Below are 8696 nucleotides of genomic sequence, written 5' to 3'. Positions count from 1 at the left end.
AAGAAGAAGAAGAAGAAGAAGAAGAAGAAGAAGAAGAAGAAGAAGAAAACAGACTTATAAATGTCTCCCATGAAAGGTGGCATTTATTGAGAAATATTTACTGAAGCACAGTAGTTAAGTTTTAAAATGGATAAATGGGTATGAAAGGTCAAGAAAAAGGAATCTGTCACAGAAGGTGTGCACAGAGAACATTTTCTTTAAGTAAACAGAAATTACTATGTAAAAGTCAAGTTAAAGCAGTCAAATGGTCAGAATAATACTTTAATACTTTCCATAATTTCTATTTTTAGAGAATTTGTATAGTAGACATGCTAGCTTAAACACTTATTTAATTTTCAAGATCACAGGATGATTTTCTAAAATATTACTGTTTCCATTATACAGATAAGGCAAGTGAGGCTGAAGAACAATGCATAGTAACTTGAGTTATATATGGTAAAAAATAGAATGACATTTAATTTCAAAACCACATTTTTATTTGGCTCAATCATTATATCAACCTCTTAAAAATTATTAGAATGCAAAGTATAAGCGTACTACTATAAAGCAGATTGGGAATGAGGTAACAACTTCCTGATTGTAATAGTGTTGGTCCTTTATCTTTTTAGTGTATCTAGAAGAAAATTACCTTTTCTCAAATTCAGCACAGCTCAATTTGTAGTTCTCTTTCATGGAATTAAAGAAAATACATAAGGAAAAAGATGAGTGCGTCGTTTGTTATGTATTCACACCACTGAATATAAGTTATATTTACATTGATTCCAATCTCATCAAAGCTGCCAGAATATTAATAATTAATAATATTCATGAAAACTTATAGAAAAATGCCTTATGACTATATTCATATAATATTTTATTATTATGAGTAACTGTGCTTTGTTAACTTTAATAAAGTGTCTTTACCCCAACTTAATTTATGTAGTTAAATTTAGGATATGTGTTTTATAGAACTACATGTGAGTAAAACAGGGCATATAATGTATCTGATTTCCCATATATGTTTCATTGGAAGTGCTCAGAATCATTTGATGTTACTTTACACAAAATGCTCACATGACTAATTTTTACAATCCTAGTTTAAATATACTATTTCTAATTAAATCATGTTTTAATTCATCACAATGGGATAAAGAGTTTTCAGTTGTAGTCAATGAGAAGGAAAAGAAAACTAGCCAAAACATCTTATGCTGATACGTTGTGTTTAGGAGACTTTAAGCTTCTGTGTTTCTAAGGTAGTTAAGAGCATGGTAGAACTTAAGCTGCTGCTAGAGATATTTATTTATTGCTAATAATTTTGCATGTTTATATAGGAAGAAGCTTGGATAACTGTTTTAATATTAATGCAATATAGTTTATTTTCCTAACAGTATTTGCACGTGGGTGTAGTTAGAATTGTAAGCAACTTCAGTAAGTAGCAAAATTATTTTGGTCATTCTAAAGGCAATATGTTATTTGGGCTCTAATAGTTTTAATAAGCCTTACTTGGAAAAAAGAGGGTAATGATGAATTTGCAAGGGTTAAGGTGGAAGTGTGTGTTGGTAATGGGATTGTGGAATGTTAAACATAGTGGCTTCTATTTCACCACTTTGGTATGCTAGTTAACACATATTTTTATTTGGGATGTTTACTTGAAGAAAATGGTAATGTTAATTATGCTAACAATTTAATTTCAGCATTAATTGAAATTTGGTTTATCTTTGTTTTTATTCAAAGTGTAATTTGCTATATTTTTGACAGCTAGATTCAATATGATATCAGTAAATTCAGGAAATGTGTTTTGAACTATTTAACGTAAACATTATTCTAAACAGTTTAACTAAAGGAAGATGGCTAACTCAATCACATATTACTTTTCTTCCTGTCATTCTTGATAAAAGCTGTATTAAAAAGCTCACATACAGGATAATAAGTTTTCTAGTGGGTATGGAAACTTAAAGTGACACCATTAACCTGATTCCGTGACAACACCTACTACAGGCAGAGACATACAGAAACATAAATATGTGTTAATCCTGCCATGTGCTATCAAAATTTGATTGGATTTCAGAAATAAAACTGGAGAAGTCAAGGTAATGATGAGTTAAGTGTTCAAGAATTACACTTTTTAAATGAAATGGGCCTCTGAAGAGATCTTCTTGGAATTTCTTTAAATCTTTAAAGCTCAGTGGAAACTTTTCACTACAATAGAACCACAGAATAAATAGACTTTATTTTCTACTATTATATTTACTTTTAAAACAGATTGATTAGACTTTTGACACAGAGTTGAATTTTAGTTTTGATTTGTACAAAGTTGGGTGAAGAGTACTTTAACAGTTTCAAATATGTTTACTTCTTAAACAAAAGCAACAAGTTAACAGTTTTGGCTGAGTAGATGCTATTGGTATCTTAAGAGATTCATTTCCACATCTTCCAAAATATGTAGATCCTCAAGTCTCGCGTTAAATGGTAAAGGTTTTGAATAGAGCCGAAGCTTATCTTCCCAAAGAGTCATCTGTAAATCATGTTTAAAATCTAATATTGTGTAAGTAGTCCACACATAACTGTCAGTATTTGTTGTTTTGGAAGTCATGACAAAACAGTCTGCGCATGTTTGTTACAGAAACATTTTCTTTGATATTGTTATGGTTGGTGTTGAAGTCCTGTGTTCAAGTTATTGTCCTGCCTCAGATTCACATAAGGCAGGCAATAAAGGCATTCATTGCAGATGAAACTCTGTGTGTGTGTGTGTGTGTGTGTGTGTGTGTGTGTGTGTGCCCGTGCTCATGTGCAAGTGCTCGTTCATGTCTGAAGGCAATGCAGTTGTGTGTGTGAGCATGTAGAATCCTCAAGATGATGTCAGGTATCTTCTTCAATTCCTTCTCCAACTGACCTCCTTGACAGAGACCCTCATTGCACAGGATCTTTTGAGACAGGGTTGCTCACTGTTACTAAAACAGGTGGTAACGGTAGGCCACGATTCTCCTTTTTCTGTCTTCAAGTGCTGAGTTAAGAGCATGCATTACTATGTATGGTGCCTATGTGCTTGTTGATGATGCTTACATCTGCCTTACTGACAGTGAAGCCTTACTTTTCTTGCTGATCTATTTCTACAGCTAAAGGGAATATAAATTTGAAAATACATATTTTAAGTTCTGTATTGGTTGGATTTTACTAGAGAAAACTGAAGTGTTGGTTGTCACTTTAATGGGGAGAAGCCTTACCAGGCCACCGAGGAGGACATGGCAGCCAGTCCTGATGAGACCTGATAGGCTAGGGTCAAATGGAAAGAGAGGAGGACCTCCCCTATCAGTGGCCTTGGAGAGGGGCCTGGGAGGAGTTGAGGGAGGGAGGGTGTGATTGGAAGAGGATGAGGGAGGGACTACAGCTGGGATACAAAGTGAATAAACTGTAATTAATAAAAATTAATAAATTTAAAAAGTTAACAGATGATTCTAGTCTTAAGGAGTCTCTGCGTATGAGGATAAGATTCATGCATTATTGGAATAAAAATATATCACTGGCAGTGTGTAACACTAGTAGAACATTTTATGTTGCTTTAATAATTTAGGCCATAAGCTATAGAAATAATTTTTATCCACTATTATGTACTAAATTCAAATATCAAAACAATGTTTTGAATGAAAATTTCAACGTACAAATAATTTCCACAGTATATACCTCCATTTAGGGCTTTCTGATTAATAATTTTGAAGGAATATTTTTTTTTAATTTTAGGTAAATGACAGATAAGTTTTCAAATTATAGTATTTGAGAAAAAAATGAGAAATCATATTATTAGTTTATAAATAATCATTAAGGAACTCTTCATTAAGTATGTATAACTTCCATGTGAAAAATGCAGAAAGTTTAATATAAAGTTGTATACACATTTAGAAATATACTTTAAAGCTAAACATTTTTATTCTATTTATTATTTAATAAAATTTAATCTTCAAATACATAGCTGCAACTTGTAGTTGCTCAAGTCCAACAGTCTAAAAGTCAGGGCACCGTAAGCAAAGATATGTATTTGCTTACTTTCATGTCTTGTTCTCTTTGCTCTTTTTCTTTTCTTGGTAGATGAGTAGAGGAAGAAAACATGCTTGGCTACAACATACTGATAATGAAATTTAATATAGAGTGAAAAATGGAAGAGCCTCAGATACAAATGATTCATTGCACATGGCATACCTATTATTAAAGAAATAGTGATAGTTACCTAGAAGGGTACGTGAAAGGAGAAAGAGCATCGTTAACCATTGTTCTGTCCACATTTCATGAAAATGCTTATATTTTGCTTGTTTTTGTATTTATTACTATTTCAACATTTCAAAGCTATTTATGAAATGAGAAAGAAATCCACACAGTTGTAATCCATATATAATTTGAATATTTAATGTGCATGCAAAGAAATGATTGCTACTTACATAAATAGGATTATACATTAATGGCTGAGTAAAAAGATGCCTGCATCTTTGTACCGTACTATCATCCATTCCTTTTCATCCAGACAATATGTGATCCTGAATCAGTAAAATTAAATTGATGTTATGAAAGCACGAAATACTATTTAAAATAATGTGTTGATTTTAGTTGGCTAATTTTTGTAGCAAATGTTACTCAAATATGAATCCAATGAACTTAAATTCATTGCGCTTACTTGACGTTGGTAATTTTGTTAGCTTGTTTGTCAGATGGTCTAGTAAGTACTTGTCACCACTGAATCAAGTTTAAGTGCTGGCAACTTTCCTCAAGTGTCTAAGTAATGGATGCACATTGACTTAGGTGTGTATCATATTGGGTCCAAGGGATTGAAATTACTAACATGTTTAGTGGTTTTAGTTCCTCTAAGATTTTGATGAATTTTCCCCCCAATAACTCATTTAGGCTTCAATAAGAGAGACAACCCTTAATATATTGGTCATGAAATGATACTTCATTTTTCACTTTCAGCAAAACCTTGATTGTGTGGATGATACTGATACGTAGATGAGTCAGATATTAATACCAGCCTGGAGACCCTGTGAATAGGGTATTGCAATTCATGATGTTGTATCACGAGCCTCATGATTAATGAGTCTTGAAGCTAACACATTAATAGTTGGTACTCTAATAAGCCTTAAGAATTCAGTTTTATAATATGGAATTCAAATATACCTCAAATTTTATAGCATAGGGTAAGAAGAATGTCAGGTGAGATGAATTTTGAATGTTATTTTTTTAATAGAAGCCTGTCCAATACATCTCAAGCTTTAGGCAATACAGAACATTTTACAAAGTTAGCTCACATTGTGCTTATTAAATTATTTGTTTAAACGTCTAATACCTATTTGATAAGTGGAAACAAACTTTACATTTTCATACATGAAATTTCACAGTTCTGAGTATATTAAATAGTATGGTATCTATTAAGAAGGGGCATTTTAATCCGTGTTAATTTTGGCATTTTAGGCATGATGCAGAAATATGTACAGGGGAGCATTTATAATAAAGTTGGTTTCTTGGAATAATAAAAAGATGTATGCCCAATTCAAGACTTTGTAAGTAGGTAACATAACATAATTTTTAAAAAAGATACAGGTTCAGTATGAAAAAGAAGAAAAGTCTGGGAGATGATAATATATTTTCATCTATTCAACAGGTTTTATTGACAATTTCTTAAAGGAAATTTTCAAAAAGTAACCATAAACTAACTTAAAGACTGCAGATTATTGGCCATGTGAAGTTACATTTAATGAACAACTGTAGAATATATATTGAAAATGAGGAGTTTAAATGATAAATGACAGTGACAAAGAACATTAGTGAAGAAGCTGAATACATTTTCTTTTATTTTTCAAGTTGTACTTTTAAATTTTTAGTTTATTTATTTATTTATTTATTACAATAATTAATTTTTCATCTCATCTGTAGCTTCTTTCCTCCTCTACTCCCAGTCCTATCCACCCTCCCTCATCTCCCCCTGGGCCACTTCCATAGTCTACTGATAAGGGAAGTCCTCCTCCCTTTCCATGTGACCCTAGCCTATCAGGAATGTCTGCATCACCTTCCTCTGTGGCCAGGCAAGGCTGCACCCCCCAGGAGGAGGTGATCAAAAAGCCAGGCACTGAGTTCATGTCAGAGTTCATGTCACCCTCCCCCTCTACTAAGGAACCCACTTGGAAACTGAGTAGTCTATGGGATTCCTCTGAGCAGAAGGTCTAGTCCTCTCCATGCATGCATGATCCTTGGTTGGAATATCTGTCTCTGCAGGACCCTATGGGTCCAGGTTTTTTTGGCTCTGTTGTTCTCCTTCTGGAGTTCCTGCCCCTCCAGTTCTCTCTATCTCCAAATTCTTCCATAGGTTTCTGGCATTCTAAACAAAGTTCGACTATGAGTCGCAGTATCTCCTTCAACATCCTAATGGGTAGAGTCCTTCAGAGGTCCTTTGTGGAAGGTCCCTGTCTTATTCTTGTCTTTTTCTACTTCTGATGTGTATCCTGTTTGCCCTTCTGGGTGAGGTTTCAGCCTCTTCCCTAGGGTCCTCCTTGTTGTTTAGCTTCTTTAGCATTATAGACTTTAGTAAGTTTATCCTATATTATATGTCTAATGTCCACTTATAAGTTAGCATATACTATATGTGTCTTTCTGCTTCTGGGTTACCTCACTCAGGATGATCTTTTCTAGTTCCCACCATTTGCCTGCAAATTTCATGATTTCATTGTTTTTATTTGTAGTATTCCATTGTGTAAATGTAACACACTTTCTGCATTCATTCCTCCATTGAGTGACATCTCTGTTGTTTCCAGCTTCTGGCTATTACAAATAAAGCTGCTATGAACATGGTTGAGCAAATGTCCTTGTTGTATACTTGAGCATATTTTGGATATATACTTAGGAAGGGTATACCTGGATCTTGAGGTAGCACTATTCCTAATTTTCTGAGAAAGCACCAGAATGATTTCCAAAGTGGTTTTACAAGGTTATATTCTCACCAGCAATGGAGGAGGGCTCTACTTTCTTCACAACCTCTCCAGACTGCATTATTCCTTGAGGTTTTTTAAATTTATTTATTTATTTATTTATTTATTTATTTATTTATTTATTTATTTATACAAAATTTATTCAGTTTGTATCCCAGCTGTAGCACCCTCCCTTGTCCCTTCCTGATAGCACCCTCCCTGTCTCATCTCCACCCATGCCCCTTCCCAAGTCAATTGATAGGATAGGTCCTCCTCTCCTACCCTCTGATCTTATCCTATCAGGTCTCGTCAGGACTGGCTGCATTGTCTTCCTCTGTGGCCAGGTAAGGTTTCACTCCCCTCAGGGCAAAAGGGTTTTTTCTGAGACTGATACTCCCTGGAGTTTTTGATCTTAGCCATTGTGATGGGTGTGAGGTGGAATCTCAGGGTCATTTTGATTTGTATTTCACAGATGACTATAGAAGTTGAGCATTTCTTTAAGTGTTTCTCTGCCATTAGATATTCCTCCCAGATGACATTTTCTAAGGGTAGTTAAGAAAGTTTTTCCTGGAGATAGGCAGAATAGGAAATGGTAAAAATTTGATGGATATTGGAGATAAGGCACTAGAGAGATGCTGGGAATTAATCATGAAATGTAAATCATACTAAGGTATAAATGAGGGTAGTACATTTAAAGAATAGAAAGACTTTCCCAATGGCAGGAATATAGACATAGACATATACATACGTAAATTCAGACAAGCAAAGAAATACCAGAATCCAGATAATATGTCATTAGCCAGAGAAAGAAAAATTGATTTTATTTAACATGTAATCGAAAGTCTAAACCTGCAAGTGATATGTACTGTGCTTAAATAGTCATGATGGATCTTTGAGTGAAAATAAATTCTAAACTGCAAGCAGAGTGAACAAGAGCTGCTATTGTGGAATTAGGGAATGGATGGTGGTGTCTGCGAACATAGTAGCAGTAATAACTAAGACATATGGATGGTCAAGTAATGTGTCTAAAGGGAGAACAGTAATGTTCTGTGCTGCAAAAGAGAGAACAGCTTTCTAAGACAATTGTTTGTTGCTTATTCAATTCATTTCATAGATTTGCATTTTCACAGCAAAAGAAAACTAAAGGCAACAGGTTTTACATTCCAGAGTCTGACCTTTTGGGGTTTAATTGGTGACACCTGTTTTTTTTTTGTTGTTGTTGTTGTTGTTGTTGTTGTATTTGTGTGGTTTGCAGAACATGGGAATGCAGACTGCAGTGTGAGAAGAAAAAACACTAAAATTGTACATTTTTCTTTTGTGATGACTATTTGTGTATAATACCATCAGGGTAGAATTAGTTAAAGTTGAAAGGCAACTATGTTATATGCAACTCATACAGAAAAAGTACACAGTATGCAATATAAGCAAAGTAAAATACTTTCTGAAAATCAACTAGACGGGAAAAAATGGGTAGGAAGCATAAAAACTACGTATAATATAAAAGTAAAATAAGTAGATTCTAAATAGGCATGCTTAATCACATTATTTTAAAAGGCTTTTGGTAATTAGTCTTGAGAATAAAGCATCTATTTTTATTTTCACTAAAACCAATCAAATACTTGCACCGTTTTTGTTTGTTTGTTTTTAAAGAGGGAAAGTTTTCTGGCAAAGGGAGTTTAACATTAGTAAACAAAAATAGGAAAGATCATATTGTATTTACTGGGTAGAAGTACTGATTGAAATCAGTTTTAGGTGGTTCTTTTTTATCTGTAC

Source organism: Psammomys obesus, unplaced genomic scaffold (genome assembly GCF_907164565.1).
Source record: "Psammomys obesus unplaced genomic scaffold, mPsaObe1.curated_primary_1811, whole genome shotgun sequence".
Taxonomy (NCBI): domain Eukaryota; kingdom Metazoa; phylum Chordata; class Mammalia; order Rodentia; family Muridae; genus Psammomys; species Psammomys obesus.
The sequence above is the reverse complement of the archived record's forward strand: the minus strand, read 5'-3'. Positions refer to the sequence as shown.